We start from the raw sequence: 15,267 nt of genomic DNA, 5'->3' as shown, positions 1-15,267 counted from the left end.
TTCCTTTCTAATGGTTCTTTGTTTTTTCATGAAAGTTTTGTTAGTCTATAAAAAGAAGGCAAAATTATATTTATATTCTATTACTATATAAATTTTATCACATTTGTTAAAAACCTTGAAAGGAAAATATATGTATTTTTTTTTAAAGTTACTCATCAAACTGATTTTTTTCAAGAGCGAGAAAGAAAATGAGAGCCCATTTATTTTCACTTCTATGCAAATCATAATATAAAAGGCTACATTATCAAATATTTTACATAATTTGTTCTTAATTTTTGTTTCATAATCCAATTATTTTCTAAAATAATAGAAAACTTTTTTATCAAAAACTTGCAAAATAGATGTCATTTTGGAAATATAGTATATTCTTTGTACTTTTTGCACACTTGAGAAAATTCGGACATAGTTGGCAACCATTTCCTTTAGTGATTAACAAAATGGCACTGCTTACTAGTTAACAAAAGATATATACTACTAGTCAAACCAATTGCTACTGTAAAGCAGAAAATTTATGAGAAATGTTGATGTGTACACTGATAACTAATTTGCACATTTATTATTTATTAGTGTAAGCTACTAAAATAGAATTGGGAGGACATTGGCACAAGGAAAGTATATAGACTCAGAGCAAGAAAAATCGTTATCAGTATCGTAATGTGTTTGGTTACTAATAACTATGTTTGCCAGTATTAGCAACCTCTCTTCAGGGCAAATCTAAAAGCACACTGACCAAAGGTGTCCACTGTCTCTACCCCAAGATATGCCTTGTGCTTTAAAGCACATTAATTCTAATGTATTATGATCACACAGAGAGATTATTGGTTACCCTGGCAATCTTACACCATGAAATACACATTCTTTGAACACTGATTATAGAAGAGTCCCCATTGATTACCCCCTCCCCAACCAAATTCAATTCTTCCCATAACACTTGCTAAATGAAGAAGTCACTTTAGAAACTAAGGTTACTCATTTTAAAACATGAGGAAAATTTATAGTTATCACATAACTGTTGTGAAGATTTTATCTAACACCAAGTAAACCCTCGGTGTGTGTGTGTAATAAAGATAATGTAATGGCAATAATGATAAGGAGACATTTTTCAATATTAAATATTGTGTGACATAAAAAAATTGGAAATGTACCATGAACTTGAGGAATTAAAATATATCACTAAAAGAGGATAAAATGAAAAGATGGGGAAAAATAATTTAAAAACCTATTAAATTGCAATGTCAATATTTATATATTGGAGTAGTTTTTACTGTTCTGTAAATATGTTACCTATCAAATGGGTAAAAATACTGAAATTAATATATTTTTTTAAAGTACCAATATGAAAAATCACCCAAAAAAATTAAGGCTTACCTTTGGAACAAGACTTAACCTGATGTTACATTATTTAGATTTTTAAAAATGTATTGTTCTAAAATGGGTTTGAATTCAATAAAAATATAGAAAATGAATAATTTATTTTTAATGCTTTTATTAAAAATGTACTATGTGTCAGTCACTGTAGGTATCAAACAATACTCTTCTAATAAAAGGAAAAAACTGTGTGCTCATATAGAATAAGATAGGAAACTTCACCTGTCTTTGAGTATAGCTTTACAAAGAAGTAATAAAGTGTGCAGTAAAGATGAATGGGACTTAGCTCAAAAACCAAGTGGAAATAGAAGTGTTCCAGTAAGAGTACAGTGTGTTCAAAGACCAGAGGCAGGTAAGATATAAAAACTTTCAAGAAACTGCAGAAAACCTTTCATGGCTGGAGAGAGTGATGGAACATGAGCCCAAAGACATTTTTTTAAATGATGACTGTATTACTCAATACCTTGAAGATAGGAATTATCTTATTGTATGAAGAATGAAAGTGGTTCAAAGATTTTATAGGAGTAAACAAACTAAAGTTTGAGATAATCAGTATATATATCAATGTTTATCAATATATAATTAAGATAAAATATTAATACTTGGGATCAAGAAAATCTATGTATTTTTATCTGAAAAGAATACTGAGCAAACAGTGAAATCAACTTGCCTAAGGAAGAAGAAAATAACTAAATATTTGTATTACCCATCATGTCCAAGGAGGTAGATTCTAGTCACCCAATACTAGGTAATTCCATGCCCCCAAAACAAGATCTTTCTCTTGTGTATGGCTGCCAGGAATTATAAAGAGTGTTTTTCACACAGTAGGTGTGGCTCAGTGGATTGAGCATTGTCCATGGACTGAGAGGTCCCATTTTGATTCCTGGTCAGGGCACACGCCCAGGTTTCCAGCTTGATCCTCAGTAGGGGGTGTGCTGGAGGCAGCTGATTGATGTTTCTCTCACATCGATGTTTCTACCTCTCCCTTCTCTCTATGAAAACAAAAATCAATAAAAACATATTTAAAAATGAAAAAGTTTTTTTTTTTTCCTTCTCATTGGCCAGATCAAATTTCTAATTTTTTTTTCTTAAAAAATTATCTTGAACATTATATTTTGAGTCTACATTTTACATATCTGTTGTATCAGAAACGATTTGAGAGAGCTTTACTTTGTGTTTCTTGTATTACAGAAAAATCCATTGCTATAAGTACATATTTGATCTATATGTATATATATTTATATGTGTGTGTGTGTGTGTGTGTGTGTATCCATGTATTTTTTATAAACGCAATTTTTTTCTGGAAAATTTTCTGAGTACTTTAAAAGAACTGTGCTACTATGAATGGGAAATAACCAGTGATATTGTTGCTGGAGGACAACGTTAGCTTCAAGTGGCTGAATATTTCAATTATTAAACTTCCCTTGCTCTCATTTTATACTCACCAAACAACTTGGGTTGTGATTTGATTGTCCAAATACATCTATTACTGGCAGAAAAACTGATTTGTTATTGAAAGACATGAGTGCTCAGGCCTGTGTTGCGGTTATCAGTAGCTTCCCCAAGATTGCACACTTGGCATGATGCCAAGGAGGGTTCTAATACAGACAGTCACACATCTCCGCATCCATGCCTTAGGATCATACAGACACTAGTCAAATACCAGCTGAGAGTTCCTAACTCTGTGACCTTGGATAAGTGAATCTCATCACTAAAATGGAGAAAGTGCTACAAACCTCACGGGGTGTGGCAAAGATGAACTTGGGTATGTTTAGTGCTCTGCCTGGTAGCGTATACATTCAATGAACTATTTATCTTTCTATTTACTTTTGAGTTCAGAATGTTTGTGTTTACTTTAGCCACCTGTGCATTTTCTGTTCATTCCTGGGCCTTGAGAATCTCTGGATAGTGGAGCTTGTCATCTTATTTGGCTTCTCTGCCGTGAAGCTTCTACAGCTTCAATGTGTCTTGTCTTTGAGAACAATTTTTTCCCATGTATGTCCACCAACTTGTAAAGGAGGAGGAAGACAAGTGCATTCCGTGAAAGGTCCTATATGTTGAACAGATTTTCAATATCTAGTGAGTATTTATGACATGAAATTATTGGGTACAAGGTAGAGGTATAACATATCCCTAATTATAGTGACCGAGAAGTTCAGGTTAGACTTAATTACAAAGTATTTTTTTCAAGTTCAGGAGTGATGATTCACTCAAGTTATAATTAAAAATGTTTACATTTCAAGAATTCTGTGTACAAAAGTTCATGAATGAATAAAATACATGAGGATTTTTACATAGATTTCATATTATTGTTTGGGGAGGGTTAGGAAAAATACGGTCCACACAGTTAAATATACTCTCATAAAATGTTAAATCACTCTAAACCAGCATTATTCAGCTGGGTTAGGAAGAGTTTATATGAGATATCTTGTGATTTTTCAAAATACACATGGCCATCAACTGCTTCTCCAGCTTTGCTCCCCATAAACCTCCTTGGTGCAAAGAGTCTCTGGAAGTCATAAGCATGGGGAGGAGCAAGGAGCATGTGTAATCTGGGGAATATTCATTAAGACATTTATAGAGGCATTATTCCAGTCTGGCAACCTACGGATCTAAGCAATATAATTATCAAAGCATTCAATCATCTACTTTCTATACCATGCATTTACTTAAAATGAGTTAACTGGAAAGAAAATTCTATTGCTCTTCTATATTATAGGTAATATGTTTGAGAGCAGGTTAGAAAGAAAATTCCCAAGTTCCAGAAATAGTCTTCTGATCACTTCCATTCTAGCTACTTGGTTTACACGTGATATATTAGATGCAGAGAAAGCTTCAAAAGCTTTCCTAAAACATACAACTGATATACAAAAAGCTAAGGTTATTTGGTGTTATTTTAAAATTTTTGTATTCAAGTGCTATCCTAAATTTTGATCAAATTAATGACTTATTATATGTGTGTGTGTGTGTGTGTGTGTATTGTATTAACATGTCCCAGATTTCTCTCATTCTCTTACAGAAAATAAGTGATAATTTTGAATTGTTTAAAAAGAGGAACTCAGTGATGAATATAGTAATTTTGGTGTAGTAAATCTTGTTTTCTTCCAAAATAAGTCATTCATTTTTTTAGAAAAACAATTTATTCCCCAAGCTTCACAGTTATAATCTTTTTTTTCCCTAGTAATATCACGGTTAATGATATTCTTAGTTAATTAGGTACATTTAGGCAGACACATAAAGTTGATGCTTTCAACTTGTTAGATAGAGCAGTCTGGAAGTCAGATAAAAGGATTTTTTAGTCTGGCTCTTGACACTTTTTCTTCTTTCTCCATCTGACTATGCTATTTAACAGAACATTTTTTAGTAATATATTTACATGATTGCTCATAAAAATGTAATTACATTCTTTGTCTTCTAGCTCCACATTTTCCTGTCCCATTAAACAAAGTCATGAGCTTTATGCTTTTTTTCTTCTAAAACCACAATATTGCCATAAGCCAAATATGATAAGTAGGAAATTTATCTAACAAATGCATGGTGAAATTTCTGTCCACCAAATGGTTTTCAAATCACAAATAAAAAGGAGCCTTGGGAAATGAATCTACAGATTTTGGAAGAGCTCTTTAAAAATTGCCAAACTGATCTGCATGGCCCAAAGCAAGATGTAAATTAAGAAGTAATACACTATGAGTGTAATGGAGCATGTATTATAAACTCACGGTCCCATTCATCTCATGTAAACAGCTCACACATTGCACCTCTCAGGAATTATTACACAGCACTAAGGAATTTGAAATTATGAATATTGAAACAAACAAAAAAAATTATGTGTATTTCTTTTGGAATAAATCTGGACAGATTAAGAAGTGATATAATCCTTCATTGTTATATTGTTTTCTAATTGTAACTTTGTAGGCCGAATATCAAAGAATCAAAAAGTCTTTGGGCAAAATCAGCAGGAGAGATGGGCCTGTTGTCAGTTGAAAATAGATGTTTGCTAGTCTGTTGGCATGGCAGCATGAGTTGCATGACCAGGCAGGCCTTAGCATTGAAAAAAGAACATGAGGCTTTTAGTGTTTCAAGTGGTAGAAGCTGGATTCATTAAATGAGTAACAATTGACCTCTTCAAGAAAGAAAACTATTAACAGGAGACTGAACAAAAGGTGTCTTGTACAAGAGGATTTGTTTTTAATTTCCTCAATACATGCTATATTCTTTTTATGTCTATTGATTTTTAAGAGAGAAGAAGGAGAAGGAGAGTCAGAGAAACATCGATGTGAGACAAAAACATTAATGGGTTGCCTCCTGCACCCACCCCGAATGGGGACAGAACCTACAACCTGGGCATATGCCCTGACCAGAAATTGAATCTGCAACCTTTCAGTACATGGGACAACACTCAGCCAACTGAGTCACACCAGCCAGGGTTCAATATATGCTATTAAATGCAAGTTTTAAAAAGTTAGATCAGGTTAGTAGTGTCGTATGTGCATACATTAATGTAGTATAATTTGGAGAAAAAAATTTAAGTCAACATTGAGTAGAAGCCCAGAGATACTTAAATTTGAAAAATGAAATTATACTTTAAAGATTAGCTCTCAACATTTTAAAGGATATATATGACATAAATACTAGAGTAATATTGATTATATTTGAAGGGGTAAACAATTTTCTGTGTTGATTGTATATTTCAAGAAAAAAATACTTCATAAGAAAAGTTAACTCAAAAAACCAAAAACAGCCATTTTGATGTGATCACTAAAACTCTGAAATATTAGAAGTTGCAAAGACCAGGGATAAATGCGCAAAAAATTAAAGATGGCAGAGATATATATATCTAAAAACTTTTTAAAACTGTTTCCTTTATTGATTTGAGAGAGAGAGAGGGGAAGTGAGAGGGAGAGAGAGATAGAAACACTGATGAGAGAGAACATTGATTGGCCACGTTTTGTATGCCCCGCACCGGGGAAAGGGGCCCACAACCTGGGCATGTGCCCTGACCAGGAATCGAACTGGCAATTTCTTGGTGCATGGAAAGATGCTCAACCACTGAGCCACACTGGGCAGGTTGATATATATATTTTAATGAAATAATTGTTTTTTGTTTTTTTTTTTTGAAAGTGTTGGCTGATAAGCCTAATAGTAAGAAGAAGAAATTGTTAAAGGGCAATGAAAAGCTAGGAAAATTCTGGGTCAAGTTGCATAGGGAAACTGAGGCAAGGAAATTAAACAAAGCCAAAAGGTTTTGCAGGTCCCTTGTAGTAGGACTTTACCTTGAGAACAAAGGGTTAAAACCTCTTCTCAAAAAAAGAATGCAGAAGACAGGGAAGAGAAGGGAAAGAGGAGAGTTGGGAGGAGGAATCAGAGACCACTTAGTGCAAATCATTCTGAAGTTGTTAAAACAGCAGGGAGGAAGGAAAAAGAAGAGCATAGTTTTATCTCATCCCACTGTTTAACAAAGAGCTAGCAGTTGCGATTTAATTGCCAGATGCTTCTCATAAATTTTAGAAAAGCCATAACAAAGGAAAGGGTAGATTTTTAAAGTTAGTCTGTACCAGGATATCTAGTAGAGGCATTTTATTTTTTTTTTTAAATGTGGTATAGACTGGAGGGTATATTAAGGCAGAAACCCCCCACTCCACATGCTCTTCAGATGAGCTGAGAGACCATCTGTGCTTCATAAACCAGATGTATAGAATTGCTTGACCTGCTTCATTAATAAATGTGCTTGCTTTAATTTTTTAAATAAATCCACTTGCTTTAATGTTTTAATAAATTCAATAAACACAAGGAATCACGGTCTTTTGTATAAACTTATTGACATGAGAAGACAAGGACTGAGGTCCGGGACAGCTCGCTCCCTCTGATTTAGGGCACTGCCCAATAACACCTCTCTGGTGACGGAGAGAGAGGCCTGTCACAAAAGAAAAGTCTCTACCACATTCAATTACTGTTTCAGGCAGACTTAGAAAAGGAATACAAATGGGATGGCATCATATCTAAGGTCTTGGCTTCAAGACATATCAAAACCTCAGTAATAAGCATGAAAAAAGAGAGAAAGCAAGAAAGGGGAGAAATGGGAGATACAATCTGTCTGCTGCCTTATATGACGTCAAAATAGGAGAAAGTACCAACCAGTCTCAAATTTTAAAAATTAAAGTATGCTACTAATTTCCAAGATGCCAAACATGGTGATTTGGTGATGGTGGCCTCACAAGTCTAAATTGACTCTCAGTTTGCAGAAGGACGATTAGAAGAAAAACAACTTTCAAGAAGTGGGGTTCAGCCCTGAGCCAAGTTGTCTGACATTATGGTAGCAGGAGGCAGAATTATAGCCAAACAAGTTCAGGGAAGATTCCCATTTTTATGGAAAAAATAAAGTTCTGTGAGAAAAAGTAGGCAGATATGAGGAAGGAATTTTAAAACACTGAAATAACTTATTAAAATTATTTTTACATTCTTGGATTTAATTTGTTAATGTTTTAATGAATATTTTTGCTTGAGAGATATATCAGTTAGTAGTTTTCCTTTCTTGTACTGTCTTCAGTTTTGGTGTTAGGATAATAATGGCCTCATAAAATGAATTGAATACAAGTATTCACTCTACTTTTATTTTCAGAAAGAAATTGGAGAGAATTATTTTAGTTTCTTTCCCAAATAGTTGGTAGAACACACAAATGAAACCATCTGGGCCTGGTGCTTTCTTTTTTTGGAAGGTTGTAAATTAGTGATTCAATATCTTTACTAGACATAGACATTCAATTTATCTATTTCTCCTTCTGTGAGTTTTGCTTGTATATGTCTTTCGAGAAATATGTGTGTTAGATATAAGACATTAAATTTATAGGAATAGAGTTGTTCATAGTTTCCTTTATTACCATATTATTACTTGTGCAATCAATATTCATAACTCCTCTTTCATTTCTGGTAATATGTGGCCTTTTTTTCCCACTTGGTTAGCCTGACAAGAATTTAATCAACTTTATTGATATTTCAAAGAATTAGCACATGGTTTTATTGATTTTCTCTACTGTTTTCCTGTTTCCAATTTTCCTAATTTTTGTTCAAATTTTATTGTATATTTTATATAGCTTGCTGTATGCTTAAACTTTTCTTTTTTTAAAAGTTTTCTATGATAACTTTTAAATAAGTTTAGATTACTGATTTCAGATGGGAAAGAAAATCTAAAAATCATTGGCTGCATTTATAATATAAATTTAACTCATAGCATTATTTTTGTTGAATCCGACCATTTTGATAAATTATATTTTAATTTATATTTAGTCCAAATAGTTTAAAATTTCCACTGAGACATATTCTCACACCCATGTGTTATTTAGAATTGTAATGTGTAATTGCCACTTGGGGGATTTTTCCAGCTATCTTCTATAATTTACAGCAGTAAATGTATTATTAGAAATCCTCAACAAATTATTTCAAATCACTTATGAAAAGAATTATAGCCAATGCAAGTAAAATTAGAGGTCTGGAAGTCTGGTCCAATACTCAAATTTCAGTTAATGTAAACTACTACATTAACAAACATGTAGATAAACTGTATCACTAATTGCTGGTGGGAAAGCAAAATGGTACACCCAATTTGGAAGACAGTTTATCAGTTTTATTCAAAATTATAAATACACTCCAGTAATCACATGAATAGGTATTTATACAACTGATTTAAAATGGCCAAAATCTAGATGCAAGCAATATACCCTTCAGTTGGTGAACAGATAAATAAACTATGGTACATTCATACAAGTGATACTATTTATGATCAAATTAATGAGCTATCAAATCATGAAAAGACACAGATGGCTCTTAAATGCATATTTCTAAGTAAAATAAACCGATCTTAAAAGACTACTTATTGTGTAATTCACATTATATAACACTCTAGAAATGAAAAAAAAAAATTATACAGACAGTAAATATATCAGTGGTTTCCAGGGGTCCAGGTCTAAAGGGAAGAAGTTTGGGTAGATGAAGTACATGAACTCTTTCTAGGGCTATGAAGTTATAGTATGATACTATAAAGATATATACATGCCTGTATCCACTTGTCCAAGACACACAGAACTTTACAGCACAAAGAATAAACTTAATGTATTCAAGTCTTAGAAAATCATTAGGTGGTGTAGGGATTCCAGGACAGAATATGCAATGTGACAAAAATAATCTAACTCTATTACAAATGTGTGAAGAGACTTTACTGAAAGTGATGGGCAGAAAAGTCACTTCCCTAAGTCACTTTGGAAATAAATGGAATCTATAGGATTAAAGAACAAACTCTATAGAACTAAAGTAAATTATATGTACACACTATACTCTAGTTGATAAAGCTGTTTCTTTGAAGATATGGGCAAACAAGTCTGAAACCACAATATATCTATATTGAAAATGAACAGTTAATTAAATGGATGACAGCTGGTGGGAGCCAGTTTTCTTCCTGCTGAGTAGAAGGTTTCAGGTAAGCAAGAGGAGGAATGTGGAATGATTCATTTGTTAAGGGATTAGAGTTGGAGATACCTGTATAAACTCAAGTTTAGCTTAATATAGATACAGAATATACATACAGAAATATTTATAGATATGTGTACATACAGAGGTCAGTATACACATATTTCCTTGTTCTCTTAGCTGAGAGGACCTAGATTCAATGACATTCCAAGAGTAATGATTGCACCTCCAGACTAGATACTGATTCTTAGTACAATTCTCCAGTTAAAGGAACAAAAATTCCTTGGAGAAATGCTGATTCTAGGGCTGGAGCAGGGAATATACAAATTAGCCTATCATATTGTGGTGCCTAAAAGTAAAAACTCGTTTGAAGATAGTGATTCTCACGATGCGTGTATGTCAATGTAACAGGTGTACACTGAAAGAACTCCCAAAAGTCAAAGCTGGAACAATCTGAGCAATACATAAATAGAGGTCCTGGCCAGTTTGGCTCAGCGGTTAGAGTATCAGCTTGCGGTCCGGAGAGACCCGGGTTCGGTTCCCGCTAAGGGCACGTACCTCGGTTGCAGTTTGTCCCCGGCCCTGGTTGGTCGTGCGGGTGGCAGCCACTCGATGTGTCCCTTCACGTCGATGTTTCTCTCTCTCTCTCCCTTCCTCTCTCTTTCTCCCACTCTATCTGTACAAAAAAAATGGAAAAATATCCTCGGGTGAGGATTAAAATAAATAAATAAATAAATAAATAAATAAATAAATAAATAGAGTATTATTCAATTATAACAATGTATTAAATTAATATTCATGAATTTGTACTGATATAAATAATTAATAAATAAAATAGAAGAGACAAATATTCTGTATAAAATAAACTGAGGAACATTCTATGAAGAACTTGACTAGTACTTCTCAAACAGTCAAATTGCTAAAAATATATTGAAAGTCTGAGAAATTGTCATAGACAAGAGGAACCTGAAGAGACATAATGTCTTAATGTAATGAAGGATCCTGGGACAGCAAATGGGTAGTCAAATAGAAGCTAAGGAAATCTGAATATTTGGTGAAACTTAATAATATTAATATTCATAATAATGTCAGCATCAGTAGTGGTTCATTAATAATATAAGTGAATCATTTAAATGCAAGACATCAATAATGGAAAACTGTCTACAGCTTGTACAAGGTAGACAAAAGGAGGTTTACAGTGTGAGTACGTGAAACAGTTTATTCTTGTATTATGATTTATTTAATATTTTCCATATAAACAACTGTAAACCTACTTTTGTCCCACCCTGAATAGGCACTCTACATTATCTTCACAATTTATCTGCAAATATAAACTGTTCAAATTTAAAGTTTATAAAATAAATATACATTATAGTTTAAGAAAAGCTATGATTATCTAGATACCTTTCAAATAAAGAATTAAAAATATATAGAGTAAATACTTTAAAGTGATCACCAACCATTTTTTCTTTAGGAAAAAAAATCATTTGTCACTTAAATGTTTCTGCACAGCAAAGGAAGTCATTAACAACATGAAAAGGCAACCTATGAATTGAGAAAAAAGATATTTATTTGTAAACCATGTAACTGATAAGGGGAAATATATGTAAATATATTTAAAAACTCATACAACTCAGAATAAAAAATGGGCAGAGGAACTCAATAGACATTTTTCCAAAGACAACATCCAAATGGCCAATAAGTACATGAAAACGTGCTCAGTATAACTAACCTTCAGGGAAATGCAAATCAAAACTGCAATGAGCTAGCTATTCACACCTGCTAGAATGGCTATCATCAAAAAGACAGGAGACAAGCGTTGCTGAGTATGTAGAGAAAAAGAAACCCTTGTGCACTATTGCAAATCTAAATCCCACTTCTAGGTGTTTATCCAAAGGAAATGAAAATTAGATCTTAAAGAGAGATCTGCATTCCCATATGCATTGCAGCATTATTCACAATAGCCAAGATATGGAAACAACCTAAGAGATCAATGGATGATTAGATAAAGAAGATTATATATATACATATATATATACACACACACACATATATATGTATGTATGTGTGTGTGTGTGTATATATATATATATATATATATATATATATATATACACATATACACACACACACACACACATATGCATGCAATGGCTTATTAAGCCCTGACATTTGTGACAACATGGATGGACCTTCAGTGCATTATGCTAGGTTAAGTAAATTAGACAGAAAAAGACAAATACTGTATGATATAATTTCTATGTGGAATCTAAAAAAGCCAAGCACACAGAAACAGAGACTAAAATGGTGATAAACATGAGATTGAGGGGAAAAGGGAGATGTTGGTCAAACAAAATATTTAAGCTTCCAGTTTGATAATTTGGGGGATCTTATGTACAGCATAGTAATTAGAGTTAACAATTCTGTATTATATACTTGAAAACTGCTAATAGAGTACATCTTAAACGTTCTCACCACAGAAGATATATGGTAATTATGTACGGTGATATGTTAGGTGTTAAATTTTTAGTAGTAATAATTTTTAACACACAAGCTACCAAATCAGCATGTTATACAAGCTTAAATTCACAGACTATTACATAACAGTTATATCTTAGCAAAGCTGGGGGGAGCAAAAAAAAAAAAAAAAAGATTACCAACCATCCTTTCTTTTTCAAAAATGCATGTTACTTAAATCTGGATTTCAGTTATTCTACATTTTCTCAGAACACATTCTCAGTTTTCCTAATATTATTACTACATAATAAAGATTATTTAAACTAATTTTGCAGAAAGTTGAACCATCATAACTGAGAGTGAAGCGGTCCATATTATATGAGTCACTTCTATCCATAACACCTGTGAACTTAAGTTGAAAATGAACTAATATGATGACATGCTTAAAATCCTTCTCTCTGACCTCCCCTTGTTCCAAAACAGATAAATAAATTGGGGATGATAATTTTGCAATGCGATCCATAGATGTCTTTATAATTTTTAATAACTATTATCTTTCTCAAACTATAAAGCAAAATGTCTATTTTAGATAGCTTGTAAAATGCAGAAAAGGAAAATATGCATTGTTAAATTGCTCATAATTACAACAGCAAAAATTCATTTCCTCATCTCATTCTAAAGTTTTGCTTTACAAATCTGTGTTACTATTTAGCCCCTGTTTCAGAGAACATGTCTTAAATTACCTGACCATAAAAATCCTAAGATTTTTAGGAATAAAACGTATGAATATATATGTGTGTATGTGTATGATGTGCTGAAAATACACATACAGGCAGATTAATAATTCCTTAGGCGTGTTCAAGCTACTAAATAAAACAAAACAGGCCATCACATTCACCTTGACTACCCTGAGCTCATATCACAATTTATGCACATATTTGTATTTTCATTTAGTGACACACAACACAACTTCAAAATGTACCCATCACATTTGCTTTTTGCATTAATGAATTTTCCATGGAAGTCCTCCACCTCCGAGTAGTGTAATGTGGTGTGTTCTCTAGCAAACTAGGTCACTTTTCTTACCCCACGCATTCAACCCCTATGCTGCAATTCTTATAATAAAGCATCACTACATGAAATGTAAGAAAAGACAGCTATGCACTTCTTATGTTGCATATTCAGCCTTAAAGGGGAACAATTTTTACTATTTTAAAAATTCTAGCTGCTGCTTTATCTAAGTAGTATAATCACTGATGTTCAGAAACTGATTATTAATGTGCAATCAGAGAAAGTTTCCTTTGAAAAGGATCTCCTCTTCTTCCTGGAGAGCTGTAGGTTTTGTTTATTATAAGAAAGCAAGGCAACTTTCCATCCTATAAATAACTTTTTCTTATTTATGTGTTCATACAAGACACCAATTTCAATGTAGAGTTATCTAAACAAGAACAAAAATTGAAGTCTCTTGCCATTTTTAAAATGTGTGTGCATTTCCAGCTGTTTTCTTAAATTTTATTTTTATAATCTATTGTGAAGTATAAGCTGTGGAAAGTAAAATGAAAAGTTAGAGAAAATTATAGCTCTTAGTGGAATTAAAATGTTAATTATAAGCAATACATGTTATATATTTGTATAGATGTGTTTATGTTAATGTATATTAGTATTATACTATATGCATGCATTGTTTTATAATTTTAATATTTTAGTTATTACTATGTTACTATTACTATATTAATGTATTACTATATTACTCTTTAAAATATTATCCTTAATATTTTCATATTAGTTTATAGCCTCTGCCTTACTGAACCAATTTTTTGTCATTGGACATTGAGATTATTTTCATTTGTCTACTATGAAGAGAACTACACTGAACAGCCTTGTATGTCTAATTAGTTTGTAAAGACAAGTTACTTGAAGGATATTACTGAGCTAAAAGAATTCACCATGTTTAAGGGATATTTTCATGAGACAGTTTACAATAATTCATATTTATACTCATATATGTGTATGTATATATATATATGTCTATATATATTCACTACCAATGTAAACTTAAATTGTATGCATGTATATAGGTATATATATGCAGCTATTTATACATATATATACATAGGCTTCTGTATACATATATATGTATATTTTGTCTATGTGTGCATGATAAATATACATATTAATACAATTAAAGTAATGCATAACAATGTCCCCTTATTTATATGTCAACAATCCTGGTTATTAAGTTTTTATTTTTAATAAGTGATGATATTATAAATGGTGTTGTTTTTGTTTTTTTAGAGAGAAAGGGGGAGAGAAACATTAATAGGTTGTCTCCTGCACATGCCCCAGACAGGAATCTTACCCACAACCTGGATATATACCCTAACCAAGAATTGAACTCTCAACTTTTCAGTGCCCAGGACAGTGCTCCAACCAACCGAGCCACACCAGCCAGGGTTATAAATGGTTTTATTTTTATATGTTTTTCTTTCTTTGGGGAATTTATAATATTCAAAATTTTTCAAATTTATCTTGGTAACTCGTATTTTGAAAGGTAATAGCTATTCATATTTGACGTCATTTTCTCTTTTGAGATGCTTTCATTCAGTGATTTCTAAAAATGCATTTTTATAAAAGAGAAAATAAATCTGTTCTTATGATTAGGAGATAATTCAATTCCAATATAATAAAATGCAATTTTAGCCAATACAGTTTTAGTTTTTCCTCTGTTAAAAGAGGTCACCAACAGTATTAACTTGGAAAATGAACACTCAACAGAAAACAAATAATATAGCCAAAAAACAGTTGCTTGTGTACCCATGAAAACTTGAACAATTGGAGTAAACTTTAAGGGCATCAAATACTTGGCTAATTATACTAAAACTGAAGCTGCAAAGGTGGGGGAGGGGGTTAATACTTTGATGGTTTTGCAATAGTAGGTTCAACTAATTTATAATAAAATCAATACAGTGAAGACATTGATAT

Source organism: Molossus molossus, unplaced genomic scaffold (assembly GCF_014108415.1).
Source record: "Molossus molossus isolate mMolMol1 unplaced genomic scaffold, mMolMol1.p scaffold_m16_p_8, whole genome shotgun sequence".
Classification (NCBI taxonomy): Eukaryota; Metazoa; Chordata; class Mammalia; order Chiroptera; family Molossidae; genus Molossus; species Molossus molossus.
Note: the sequence above shows the minus strand (reverse complement) of the source record.